Source organism: Vulpes vulpes, chromosome 10 (assembly GCF_048418805.1).
Source record: "Vulpes vulpes isolate BD-2025 chromosome 10, VulVul3, whole genome shotgun sequence".
NCBI classification, from domain to species: Eukaryota; Metazoa; Chordata; class Mammalia; order Carnivora; family Canidae; genus Vulpes; species Vulpes vulpes.
In genome coordinates, this window is record NC_132789.1 from 14,092,513 (window position 1) to 14,106,637 (window position 14,125).

Genomic DNA, 14,125 nt, shown 5'->3' on the forward strand with positions numbered 1-14,125 from the left:
GATGACAGAAATATGAAGTTTGTTCCCTGTGGCATTTCTTATTATATGAATCCTTAGCAGGGACCAAAAGGTCATCTACTATCTGTCCTTCCAACTCCTAACCTTTTCACTCACCTGCATATCCATCCATCCATCCATCCATCCATCCATCCATCCATCCATCCATCTGTCTGAATATCCACCCAGTCATCCCCTTGTCCATCTATTCCTCCATTCCTCCAACTATCTATCCATCTATCTATTAGATCATCTATCCACCCATAGCCCATGGTGAACATATGTACCAAACACTTTCTACCTTCCAGGCACCATACTAGGCACTGTTGTGATCTAACACTAAATGACATACGGATTCCACTTTCAAGGAATTGACATTCTAGAGGAGGAGACACAAATAGGTTATCTTGATTCGATGGCTATGGGTTATGATAGGGATGCATATGGAGGCTGTGTCTTCCACAAATCTGCAAGACTTTCTGGCAGAGGTAATGTCTGAGCTGAGGCAGGGAGGTCCAGGAGAGGACACTGTATGGGGAGAAGGGCCTTCCAGGCAGAAGGAAAAGCTTGTGCACAGACAGGAGCAAGAGAAAGTGTGCCAGGTTGGGGAACTGTGAGGTGCTCTGTAGGGTCAAATCATGGGAAGTAAACATGGAAGAAATGAGAGAGTTGTCTAGAGTCCAGGCCCTCGGGTTGAGTTTGAGTTTGGACTTGGTCCTGAGACACTGGGAAGCCTTTGGGTGGATGTTAGAGAAGCCTGAGTGAAGAGAGCAGGGTCAAGAAAGGTCTCTATCACAGGAAATAGATTCCCTTTTTGAACAGGAACACTACGTGGGAGGCAAGTCATCAAATTTACAAAAGATCTGAAAAGACTCCTTCCTTCTGAAATTTGGTCTTGCTGTCTCCTCTCCCAGAGCCATTTTATGCCTGGCTGAAAAATCTAGTGACACTGGCAGGAGGGAAGCTAATGATTCAGACAGTCATTAATAGTCTCCCCGAAGAAGCTTCCTTGAAGCTCTAGTGGGAACTTCAGACCCAAGACCAGGAGAGGATTCCTGTAGTGCATAATTATGGGAAGTGATGTTTTTTGGCCGGTTGGGAGGGAGAAACTTGCATTGCATCAGTCCTGCTCTGTCCCCTGGTCATGGTGGTGGCTGGGGGCTCATCGTCCACACAGGTGGCCAGGTTTTGGGGTGCATACAACTGCCAAGGGGCAGTGCACAGACTTATGCATCCCAAGCACTGTGCTGGGATACAGGAGAAAGCAAGCCAGATCCTTGCTTTGCAGAAGCTTGAAATGACATTAGGTAGACAGGTCCTAATGTTAAAAAGAGTGGGTTATCAATGTTGGGAAAAGGGGGAGAGGAAAGGAAGGTAGACTACCAAACTCTCATCTGAAATAGTGTGGAGTCAAAATCCACCGCCTGTAGTTGATGGAATAAGAAGGAATAGAGTGAAGGCATTTCTTAAAGTTGCCAAGGTAACCGGTGTGGACCTAAAAATAGTGATAGACCTCTATTAAGAGGACAGGGTGGGAAATGTTGATAGATAAGGTCTAAGGTCTGTCAATCAATAAATATCAGAGATTTGCAGATAAGCACAGAAGGGATAGCTAGGAAACATAAGAACAGTAGCTCCTGGGAAGCAGGCAGAGTGGAAAGAGGTGGGGTGGGCAACTGCTCCCCAAGGTAAGGCTTACTCTTTTACTTGAGTATTTTTTTTAACCGTGTGTGTGTGCTTAGAGAAAAGATTTTGAACATTCAAAGAGACATAAATTGTCGCTTAATAGAGTCAGTGGCCAAAAGCCAAATGCATGGCACAGGCAGTTAACACCACTGGATTTGGAGCAAAGGGTCTATGGGTACAATTCAGAGAGGCCATGAACTTGGATAGGAAAAATAATTACATCTCTATTTTCCTAACCCCTCACTGAAACTCAATACTTGCTTTCATTACGAACACGGACAAAAAGGCACAGTGGTACTACCAAACCTGTGACTCTCTCACCAATGAAAATCATAGGTATTTTCATATGGCCTTATAATTGTTGCAGATATCTCGAGATATTTATGCTCATCACTACTTCAAAATGAGAGTATTTGTTGCACTCACAGCTTCCCTTTAATGCATCGATGGAGAAGCACACTTTCATCGTATGACATTTGTTTCTTTAAAGTACATTTTTCATAACTATAGTTAAATATAATTTGTTCTTCGCAATCCTGAGCATTTTTGTTTTTATTTTGTTTTTGCACTGAAAAACATTCTTCAGAGAAGGAGTCCATGGGCTTTACCAAACTTCCAAGGAGTGTATGGCATGAAATAGGTTGAGAACCTCTTTTCAAACCAAGAGGAGAAATGCCAGGTAAGGCATTTAATAAAGTCTTGGAAGCAGAGAGCAGGACCCATATATTGAGGGAAGCTAGGATCCAGGCTGATGGAGAGGCAGATAGCAGGTGCATGAAGGATTACAGCTGATGGCCCAACGGTACAAGCATGTAAAGACATCAATAACTCTAATTTACTGAACTCACAGGTTCTGGACACTGCCCTAAGCCCTTTGCAAACAATATTGGGTTCAACCGTGACAATAATTATAGGAAGACAAAAATGCAATTTCCCTTTTACAGCCTAGGATACACATCCCCAGACGTGTTTAAGGACTAGCCTAAGGCCCCATAGCTGGTAAGGCGTAGAGTAGAATTCAGACTTTGGCTGGCTGGACTCCCCAGCCTGTGCCCTTAAGTAGTCACCTACACTTTCCAGTATAAAGGAAAGTCTTGCTCTCGTGTAACTGATAAAGAAATTGAAGATGAGACAAATCAAGTGCAGCCAAGCCCAGGATCCTAGTGTTCTTGGGAACAACCCAGCTGTTTTTTCCTTGCCCAGCTGCTTGTTTATTCCTTCTTCATGCCTCATGGTTCACTAGGGCTCTGGGAAGCTTAGGGACCCATGCCAGTTCCCTGGGCATCTGGACCAGGAAGACTCACATCCTGCCTACCTTCTGTTGGCACACGATTCAAATCTTCCTTCCCATTCTAGCCTTTGGAGCCCTCCCGGCATGACATCTTCATGCCACCATAGCCTCCTAATTAGGTTCCCCAACTTTGGTGCACACTGCCCATGACTGCTCCATGCACCTGCACTTGAGTTCCTGAAATAGGGGTCCCTTGGGGGGTTGTATACCACTGTGATTGTGTTAGAAGAGTTATAACTGTGCTGTGGTCCGTAGGACATTACCACCAGCCTTTCCTGGACTCATTGATAACCATCTTATCACTAAGAATTACCACCTGGGCAATTCCGTGCCCAGTGACTGCTCTGTTATGACGGTAACTGCTGCTTTAATCACAGCACAATAATAAGAAAAGGCTGCAGATGTGATACAAGAACGATTCTCTCCATGCCTGGTGAAGGCTGGAGGCCAGAATGCCACATTGTATGGACAGAGGATCCAGAGCAATGCACGGAGCAAAGAAATGGCAGGAGATTGAGTCATCGTGGGGCCCACCTCCAGGCCCGAGAAATCTAAACAGACCTCTGGGCAGCATGTCCTACACTCACATGCTGAGCAAAACATCACTCTGCCCATGGCACACAGGCTTTGAATTCAAATTGGATTTGTTTTGCATTGTGATTGCATTTAATTTGCGGATTCGTTTTGGTTTTACTGCAATATTAGGGTGACGAACTCATACCTGCGGCTTTGCCATAAGCACTGAAGCCACATCGTAATACAAATATTTCATGGTAATGTTGGGAGGGAAGTATCTGAGAGAATATTCTGTGTTTGAAAGATACTGAGCCACCATGCTGTTTTGCAGGCCATACCCCTTGCTCAAAAATTGTTGCCCATTTTGAATTAATATTCCAAATGCTTAGCCCCGGTCCCTGTATCCTGCTGGTCAACATGGGTGTAATGTTGGTGTTGGCTCCACACCAGCCAACAGGTCAATTTAATATCCTTCAACTAGTTGGTGCTAGTTCCTAGCCATGGTAGGTAAGGCTGGGGTGTGCCAGTGGCTCATGCGAGCACCTAAACTCTGATCAGTGCCTGATGACTACTCAAGTATTACTCTATCTCCTGGGGCTTAGGGAAGAGATGTCTAATAGTATAAAAATACCCTCTTTTGGTGTTCCTGTGTCCATCTCTTACATCCTGGTCAAGAAAGTAGAAGGAAAATGGAGATAAAGGTGTCAGCCAGAGTGGAGAAACACCTGGGAAGGAAACCCGGGGACTCTGTGATGCCATCAGAAGGAGCATTCTGGACTGGAAAACACACAGTCTTGAGGGTAAGGCCCAGCTCTGTGTGACCTTGGACAAGTTAAATGACCTCTCTGAGCCTCTGGCTCTCAATATGTTAATGAGGACAAGGAACCATTCCAGCCTTGCCTACTTCCAGGAGCTGGTGGGAGGACCAAGGGCTGCCATTAGAGGGGCAGTGCAAGGCAGAGTGGGAGAGATGCTCAGGAGCCAATGAGGAATGAGAAGACAGAGAGGGAGAGAGAGAAAGAGATTCCCCTCCTCCGTGGGAGTCGCTGACCAACAGCACTGCCAGCTTGCTTAAGACTGAATTTGTTTTCTCTGCTTTGGGGCTTGACTCTGTGAAAATATTTGGTCTTCATTTGAGATCATTTGTTTTTCTTCGTAAGCATTAAATGTCTCCTTTATAATGCATTGTTCTCAGGGAATCATGGGGAGCATTGCAAACCAATTTTTTTTCCCTAACCGTATTTTCTTGAATAATGAACTCCACTTTGGGTTAAACATTTTTACCAGAATTTTCCTCTTAATTGAAAAGTGATTTCTAAAATGCATTTGGCAGAGCGGGGGGTGAGGGATGTTAAAGTTACAGTCTCATTTATTCTTGGTGGAGTGGAAGCAAAGTGGAACCCAGGGGAGAAATCAGATAAAAAAAGAAGGTAATAGAATCAACGGAGAAAAGAAATAATATAATGAATGCACGTGGGCTCTGCATAGGCATCTTGTTACGTGCATAAGCACTTGAGTTAGAGGAGATACGGAAATGAGTAGTCAGAGCTGACATCTGGCCAAAGACCAGTTCCCATGACTTAGAGGCACTGCCATTCCCTTGTGGGTCCCCGGGTCTCAGTTTCCCCATCTGTGGAATGGAATGAAGCTGTCTTCAGAGGGCTGTGGTGAGGGTCCCAAAGAAGAATGAATGGGAACATGCAAGCTATAGGGTGCAGTGCACATGTGAGGTGAGTTGTTCTTTGAGCAGTGGGGTCCAGGGGAAGGTCGTATTGAGCAAGCTTCAAGACTCTTTCTAGCTCTAAGAATCCAGATTTTGATGAAAATGCACTGACACGGTACACACAGGTACACACACATGTTCAGATACAGATGCATACTCACACATAGATTTATACACACACCCCCTCGCACACTCATTCTCACACACATGCAAGCTAATTCATATATACCCTCACACACCCATATATACACCATTAAATACATACCGCCTCACACATATACCCCCACTCCCTGCGCACACACTTATATGCTTACACACTTACATGCACACACACATTTTTGCACATAGCTCCCCACAATCCCTCACATACAGACCCTCTCATAGATAACACCCCTACACCATCACACATGTCCCCCCAACACCTCCTTATGTGCACCCTCACACCCACGTATCCACTGTACCCCCACCTGAATCCTCCATACACAGCCCTACACACACACACACACACACACACACACACACACACACACACACACGTGTTCTTCAAATTAGACAGTCCCTGCCAGAGTTCCATGTCTCCTCTGCCCCTTCCCAGCTGAACTTGGGTTGAAAGCAAAGCCTGTCCCCTGTGCTGAGCCCATGTCCTCACCGTCTCGCCACCAGGTTCTGCCCCACGATCCCCAGAAACTGCTCAATGCTTTCATATCCTTGGCAACATCCCTCCTTTTGTCCTCTATCCTTGGCATTTGGTGACACCCCCTTCGTTCCACTGTGAACTTTGAGCTTCATAGTATAGGGATCTTTTCTGCCTCATACACGAGTGCATCCTCAGAGCCAGGGACATAGTGGGTGTAAGAAGTATGGTTGAATGAATGAAAGAGACCTAGGGAAGGACGTGGTGTCCTCAGACCAGGGCTCTGGGCTTTGGAGTAGGCCTGGGGAGGGGACAGGGGCCTGCCCTTTGGTCAGTCCCAGTGCTCTGCTCTCTCTGGCACTCAGTCAAGCTCTGAGCCAACTCTGCTCCATCTGTGCACATCCCACCTTTGCCTCCTCCCCCCGAGGGACCCAAAGTGCCAGTAATATTTGGGACCTGCCCCTGGTAGCCATTCCTGGCTCATGTCCCAGGGCCTCCCAGGTGCCCCCGGAGTTTGCAGGAAGGGCCCAGGCTCCGAGGGAACACAGGTTCTCTGCTGTCTCACCTGACTTCCGTACACACGCTCACAGGCTCACCGGTACTGCCACCTGCATGGTCCCAGTAGGTTACCACTGCCAGAACGGGGCTGCTCCATTCTCACACGAATCCTGCCAGGTAGTCTCTACATCCCAGAACTGAGCAAACCCAGCCTCCAGCACGGAAGCAATTGGCCCAACGGCATGAGCTGGCAGGTGGCAGTCCTAGGATTTGAACTCTGGCCTCAAATTCTTCAATGCTGCATCTCCCTGACTGCCCACACCGGGTCTGCGCCCCCTCCTGGGTTCCCTCAGCTTCTGCGCTTCTCCACTGGGGCAACGCACCTTCCACGTCCTCCTCTGCTCACGCTGGGCCAGGAGCAACCCGGGGGCAGTGAGGTGGACGACTCTGGTGCCTTGTCCGGGTCCCCTTTACCAGGCCAATGCACCCATTCCCCAGCTGCTGACTTTTATTCTGGAGTATTGCCTTATATAGGAAAGCTCTCTTGCTGGGGAGATGATGACACCCCTCACCCCAACTGGTGACAGCCTGAACCAGTGACTGGAGGGCATGGGGATATACACCAAAGGCCTGCTCCCCTTGTCTCAAGGTGGGATCACGCTCCAGAGCTCCTCGCGGGATCCAGCTGCGGCATCTCTAGCTGAGACCCCAGCCTTGCTCAGCCCCTTCTGCCCTCTCCTCCTTTCCTCACTCACTCTTTCTAGAAAGCTCTCCTTCCAGAAAATATGTGCACAGGATATCACATTTTAGGCCCTGCTTCAGAGCCGGGAGAGGCCAGGACAGCCTGATAATCATTGAGACCCCAGTGTCAAGGCATTTGGGAGTCACAAGCATTTATTGAATGAACAAGCCATTTCTCCTACCTTCTGTGCAAAGTCTCTGCTCCAATCACATGGGCCTCCTCGGTCAGGCCATGCAGAGAATCAGCTCTTGGCCAAAGGGAGGAGCTTGGTTTTCTGTGGTCCCCACTGCAACACTGGGGCCTAGACCAATGCCTGGCACAGAGTAGGAGCTTAGTGAGCATTTGCTGAATGAATGAATATTGACATGAATGACCATCTGCTTTTCTGAATTCCTGTTAATATTCTCTTCAGCCCTTCAAGGCCACCTCTACCATCACCTTTCAGGTATCCTCACCTGCCATGTTCACCCTGGCTGGCTTTGACTTCATACCAAAGCACTTTGCTAGCTGCCTGCATACCTCAGAGGTTCACCTAGGGTGCTCACACAGAACAGCTGTTTGGCCTATATCCATTAGGTTTTGTTTGGATGAAAGTGCTCGGTGGCTTCAAAGACTAAGAAGCCCCTCTGCTGTCTTGCATTTTCTATCTGCTTCCAACTCCCATGCCTCTTGACCTGGGGCACACCTTCCCTCATGCTGCCCTGTCCAAACGCTGTGTATTGACGTCCTCTTATGTCCCCATCTAATCGAGGACTCTAGGTTGAAAGCACAGGTTTTGGAATCAGAAAGGCCCTGGGCCAATTATTTATTCCCTCCTAGCCTCGGTTTCTGTATCTATGAAATGGGAAAATAGCAGAGCTACAACCTGAAGCCTGGGCAAGAATTCAACAAAATGGATCACGTGATGTGCTAAGCCAGCGCCTGGCTCCTGGCATTTGGGGGACATGAGCAATTACTGAATGAACGAGCCATTGTTCAAAAATAATAAGTGGTACCTTCTAGTATTTTTTCATTAGCCAAGCAGTGCTCTGGGCATGCTTAGAAATTAACTGTCCAAAGTATCATACTTTACTTTGGCAAGGGGAGCTCAACCATGGGTGTGTGTGAAGCTCATCTCTTCCTGTTCCAGAGCCCCAACACGGTGTATCACGGCCATGATCACTGGGCTCTAGCAAAAGCCACCCATCCCAGGTGGACACTGGGGACATTCCAGGTGGCAGCTGCATGGCTAAATGGAGCCCTCATCCCTTGCTGCAAAGGGACCAGAGAAGGAACCCTAATGTTCTTCTGCTTCTTAAGCATCTGGCTTTCTCCCAGACCCAGGCTCGTTGTGTTTAGACACAAGGAAAAGTTGGAAGAGAAGGTGGATTCTCATTTCCCAGATTCGCTGGTGCATCTGCAGCAGCTTGCCGAGCTCGTGCACAGTGTTTGCTCAGTGAGCATCGCGGGGTGAATGCAGGCACAAAGGAAGGAGCGAATTTGAGCTCTGCCATGTGAGCTCAGCACTGAGGATAGGTGTCTCTCAATAAATGTTTTGGAGTGAATGAATGAATTCTAGTTTCGCTGCCCTGTTCTCAGTTCTGAGCCCACATCCCAGCACACAGGCGGGTGATGAATATTTATGGAGGAAATGAACCAGATCCAGTGTTTCCCTGGATCATAACTGGACTTCAGCTGTTATTCTATCTTCCCACTTGCCCCAGCGTCACAGATGTGGGTTCTAGGAATTGAGCCCCTGAGTCTAGCCACCAGCCCAGCTTGGCCTCAGGCGGGTAGAATGTTTTCCAGCCGGATCTGGAAAACAGAGCAAGTGAAGCCCCGCAAGGCGCATAACTAGGACACTGTCTTGCCGGTATGCTTGTAGGTTATTCCCTTGGGAAACACTCACCACCACCCACCACCACCACCATGGACTGTGCTGGAAAGAGCAGAGCACAGTGACCCGGGGATGCTTCCAAAGAGCCCTTGCTTGCTTGGCATTGGCATCGATATTACCACACATGCACACACAGATGGGGACATGTGGCCATGCCCCACTGGGCACAGAGTGCTCTCCTGTGACCCATCCTTCCTCCCCAGTCTACATGTCAGAGCCACTGTCCGAAAGGCTCCAGAGATCCACACGAGTGATCCTGTTCATCTTCCAGATGCACCCCAGATGGCACAAGCATGTGGATACGCACCCATCATTGCCCCTGCACCCACCCCTCCTCCAACCTCCTCCCCACCTGGCCTGTCATCCCATCCAAACACACCTTGCTTCTGCCCCCAGGCAGACGGTGGCCACGGACCACCCTGTGGTCCCACCAGGAGATAACACCACCTGTCACGAGGGACCCCTTTCATGGATCACAGAACCCCTATCAGCCAGGAGCTGAGGCTCAGAGTTCACAGTGCAGAACCAGAGACAAGTCATGTGTCACCTCATTTCCTGGAGGTACCAGAGCGGTCCCTCTCTAACCCTCTGGTCTGTGCCACGGGCAGGCAGTTGCTCCCTCCTTTGCCACTACTGGCGTTGATTCTCCCCGGCCACCCCGGGAATCAAGAGGTGGCTCAGCCCCTATAGGATTGCCTGGCCTGTGGGCTGGACTGGTGTCCCCAGAACTATGTGGATCCTGGGCCAGGGCCCTACTTGGCCCCCCGCCGGGCTCCAGGACGTGTGGTGCTGTGAAGCCAGAGGCCTCCTCCCGACCTCGGGCTTGCAGTATAGCAGCCTCCCCATGCCTGCTTCCTGCAGGGGTCTCCGACCAGACAAGCAAGTGGGGCTACTACATGGCATGAGCAGGCGGGGTGGAGGGACATGGGCTTTGATGCCCAGACAAGCAGCACAAAGAACCAGCTCCTCCGGCAATGATGAGGAGGCAGCTGGGCACACTCAGGCCCTTCATTCAGCCATCAGGTTCCCCCTAGCCATGGTCTGGGGTTGCCCCTGCAGCCGCATGGCCCTGGGGCAGACGCTGGGCTGGCATCAGGTCCCCTTGGGTTCCCTTCGGGTTGGGTGGAGGCGAAGGAGGTCGGGGATGCTGGGAGGCCCCAGAAGGCCCCAGGAGAACAGAGCACCCGGGGGGCCCTTCCCGAGATGCCCAAGCAGGGTTGGCCCCGCCTGCCCACTGGCCCCCTGGGGGAGCAGGGCCCCCCGCCCGGTACTCACCGGCTCCGCAGAGGCCTCACCCGGGTGGTGGCAGCCGCCCCCTGTCATGCGGTGCTCCCCATCTGGAGAGGCCAGCGGCACTAATCAGCCGCCTGGCGTGGTGCGGCCGAGTGGCTGGGGTTTAATTGACACCAGGTGGCCCCTCCCCAGGGGCAGGCTGGGAGGCGGCTCTGCCCGGCAGGGAGGCCAGGCCCCGGGCAGGGCAGGGGGGCTGCACCCAGGCCCGGCTGGTTCGGGCCTCCCCTGGGGAGACGAGGGCGGTCAGGCAGCTGCGGGCCACTCCTCCCGTCCTCTCCTGCCTGCTGCCTCCATAGCACGCCCCAGCCCCGCTTCCCTAGGCTCTGACCTTTCTTTCATTTCAGAGACAGCAGGGACAGTGACAGCGTCTGCCCAGGAGGAGGGTGGCTCAGGTTTCTGCCTGGCTGGCCAGGGGCAGCGGGGAGTGCGTGCACTAGGTCTGCAGTGGCCAGGCCTGGCCAGCGGGATGCTCAGGAGGGCCACCCATTGTGGCCACAGAGGATTCCCCAAACCCTCTTTTATTGAACACTTACTACATGCTGGGTCCCGCATGGTGCCTGCGCGGTGCTCGGAGAGGTGGGTGGTTATGAACTCCACTTTGTCGGTGAAGAGACCGAGGCTCAGAGAAGCCAAGCTTCTGCCCTAAGTCACACAGCCAGAGAGACACCTAGTCAGGGATTTTAGCCCCCACCTGCAGACTAGGGCACCCTCTTTCAGATAATTGGGGAGGCCAGTTCTCAAGGTCACACAGCAGAGTGTGGAGTTTGGATTCGGCACCAGATGTGTGGAGCCAGGCTGCCCAGAAAAGCCAAGTCCAGGGCTGAAACATAGGCCTTCTCTCCTGACCTACGTGCATCCCTGCTTATATTAGGTCTTCAAGTGAGCTGTAGCTGGGGTTTAGGGGAAAGAACATCGGATGTGGAGTCAGAGACCTATGTTTCTGACTGTGTGACTTTGAGCAAGTTACTCTACCTCTCTGGGCTTTGTGCAGCTGTGGTGAGCACCAAATAGGACGCCACGTGGAAAGGGCTTTGTGACTGGGACTCACTGGGCAGGGTCGGGGAGTGCTGAGGTGGTCTCTAGTCTGCCTCAGTAGACTTTCCCAGGGACCTCCCCTCCCTGGTTTCTCCCTTTACCACCAGAGGCTGTAAGACCCAGCAGTTAAAAGCACACAGTGTCTGTAATAATAGACATGGGTCCAGATCCTGGCTCTGGTCTTCATAGGCCACTTGGCCTTCAGAGGTCACTTCACTTCTCCAGGGTCTCCATAAGGTGCTCAGGAGCCCTGCCTCCCCGCCTGGGCTGTGTGAGGACAAATGAGAAACTGCACAGCACCTATCTCTTTATTCAATAATGTTTATTGAGCATCTACTATGTGTAGGTCACTGCTGAAGACATAACGGTGGGCAAAATAGAGTCAGTCTATGCCCTGGTGGTGGATAATAAATAAAAGAGAATAGTAATAACAATAAACAGATAATAAAAGAACACACAAATAAATATGTAATTCCTTGTAGCACATCCTTGAGAAATAGAGGAAGCTATTGTTGTTTATGCACTTATTCAATAAGAGCACTCATGTGTCTACTATGTGCCGGATACCGTGACGGACACTGGACATGTAGCAGTGAGCACTGCAGAGGGGTTCCTGTACACAAGAAGCTGGCATGTTCTAAAAATTAACCGTGATAATATGTAGCAATAATAATTATTATAATAGTATTCTCAGGCAGGACAGGACTCCCCTGCCCTGTGTTCTTGGGGGCACAGAATAACATGACTGTTTGCTAGGTCTATCCCTTGGGGAGCTCCAAGGTACAGTGTGGGATTCCAGAACATTCCTAGGTCTAATCCTCAGTGAGGCTCATGGGCTCCTTTTGGTCTGACTTCTGGGCACCCTGGCAGGCAGCTCATCCCCCTGGCCCAGACCCAGACCCCACGTGGGTGGGGAGGAGCTGAGCCCATGACTCAGCCTGCCTGGCTTGTCAAGCTGAGAAGGGCGCAGGCAGCTGGAGGGATTGCCAGCCATGAGGCCTTCATGAGCCAGACGTGGGGCAGGTGCCCAGGGTACAGACTGGACCGGACTCTTAGGATGGCAGGAGAAGGGCTCTGAGCTCAGGTGACTGCACCCCAGCTCCCGGCAGTGCGTGTCACTAGTAAAGAGAATATTCTGGTACGATGTACTGAGAAATCACGGAGCAGCCTGCCTTGTAAGTGAGTGTCAGCCAGAGGGTTCCAGCGGGATGTTGAAAAGGGCACTCCAGAAATTGGGAGAGAATTCTAGAAAAGCTAGTTGATTTCTATGCCACCTTCAGGCCTAATTTCGGACATCACCTTCCCCTGGAAGCTCTTCCTGAGGTCATCCCCCACCCAGGCAGGTACTTCCTCTGAGCTCCCATGTTCTGGGCCTCCGCCTGCCTTGGCACTCCCATGTTCTGGGCCTCCCCCATGCAGCCGAAACTGCCTGTTCACGTGACTGGTTAAGCCATAAGACTGAGCTCCAGCTTCTTGGTCCCATACACACCATTACACACCCAGTGCCCATGCACTGAGCAGCTTGTCCCCTGTGTGGGCTCTCTGGTCCTGCTCTGTGCCTTCCTGCAGACTCAGGGACTGGCACTCAGTAGGTCAATAGAGCAGCACCACCCCGTAGAAACACACTGTGAGCCACGGACATAGCTATAAGTTTTCTAGTGGCCACATTAAGAAGCTAAAAAGAAACAGGTGAAATGGATTCTAAAGTACTTCATTTAGGGGCATGTGGGTGGCTCAGTCAGTTGAGTGTCTCTTGATTTGGGCTCAGGTCATGATCTCAGGGTCCTGAGATGGAGCCCCGAGTCAGGCTCCCGTGCTCACCGCGGAGTTTGCTTGAGATTCTCTCCTTATACCCATTCCTTCACTTGCTCTCTAAAAATAAATAAATCTTAAAAAAAAAATAAAGTACTTTACTTAACCCCATAGGGTCAAAAAAGATCATGTCCATGTGTAATCAATCTAAAAAATTACTAATGAGATATTTTACATTCTTTTTGATCTTTTGAACATCTTAGAAATGTGGTGGGTATTTCAAACATCTCAATTTAGACTTGCCACATTTCAAGGTCTTGATATCCACATGTGACTAGTGGTCCCTGCATTAGGCAGGCCCAAAAAGTTTTGTTGACTAAGAGAATGAGGATAGGGGGTAGGATATTCTCAGATCAGTGGGAAAGGTGTCCCTGAACCCACAGATCCTGTGGGTTGCCATGCTATTATTTTTTCATTATTCATCTCTCTCTTTTGCTTGGCTGAGGACTCCTCTCTGTTCTTTCTGTCCTTAAAGCCCAGTCCAGTGCTGAACTGGATATGGACTAGCTTTTCTAGAACTCTTTCCCAATTTCTGGAGGCCCCTTACAACATGCGGCTGGAACACTTAGACTGACAGGGAGCTCATTCACTCATAAGGCAGTCTGCTTAATGATTACTTAATGCTTCTTACTGAATATTCTCTTTACTACTGATACCGGGTCACCCAGTAGAAGAGGTGGTGTGGTCTGAGCCTCAATTTCCCCACATCATCTGTAAAGTGGGGATGATACCACTTTTATCTGATGCATTGCTGTTCAGAAGGACTTTCTGCAAGGATGGACATGTGGACACTAAGGTGGTAGCCTCTACCCACAGGTGGTTCTCAAGCACTTGAAATGTGCCTGGCATGATGGAAGAACAGATTTTCAGATTTTACTTGACTAATTAAATTTACATTTAAATAGCTATATGGTGGCTACTGGCTACTGTATCAGAGAACACAGCTTCCCAATGTCATGGGAGGATTGAGGATAAATTCCCGAGCACAGAGCAGAACTTCACCTGCTGCCTCATTTACCTGG

The 14,125-nt window shown here is 50.1% G+C and overlaps 1 protein-coding gene across 1 annotated transcript in view; it reads right to left on the reverse strand.

Moving 5' to 3' along the window:
• The window catches only part of NOS1 (nitric oxide synthase 1), a 180,033-nt gene extending 169,452 nt beyond the window's left edge, over window positions 1-10,581 (reverse strand). Inside the window, exon 1 of the mRNA XM_072722934.1 lies at window positions 10,239-10,581. The gene's annotated coding sequence lies outside the window, so the exon portion shown is untranslated. The remainder of the gene's footprint in view (window positions 1-10,238) is intronic.
• Between the last annotated feature and the right edge of the window lie 3,544 nt (window positions 10,582-14,125).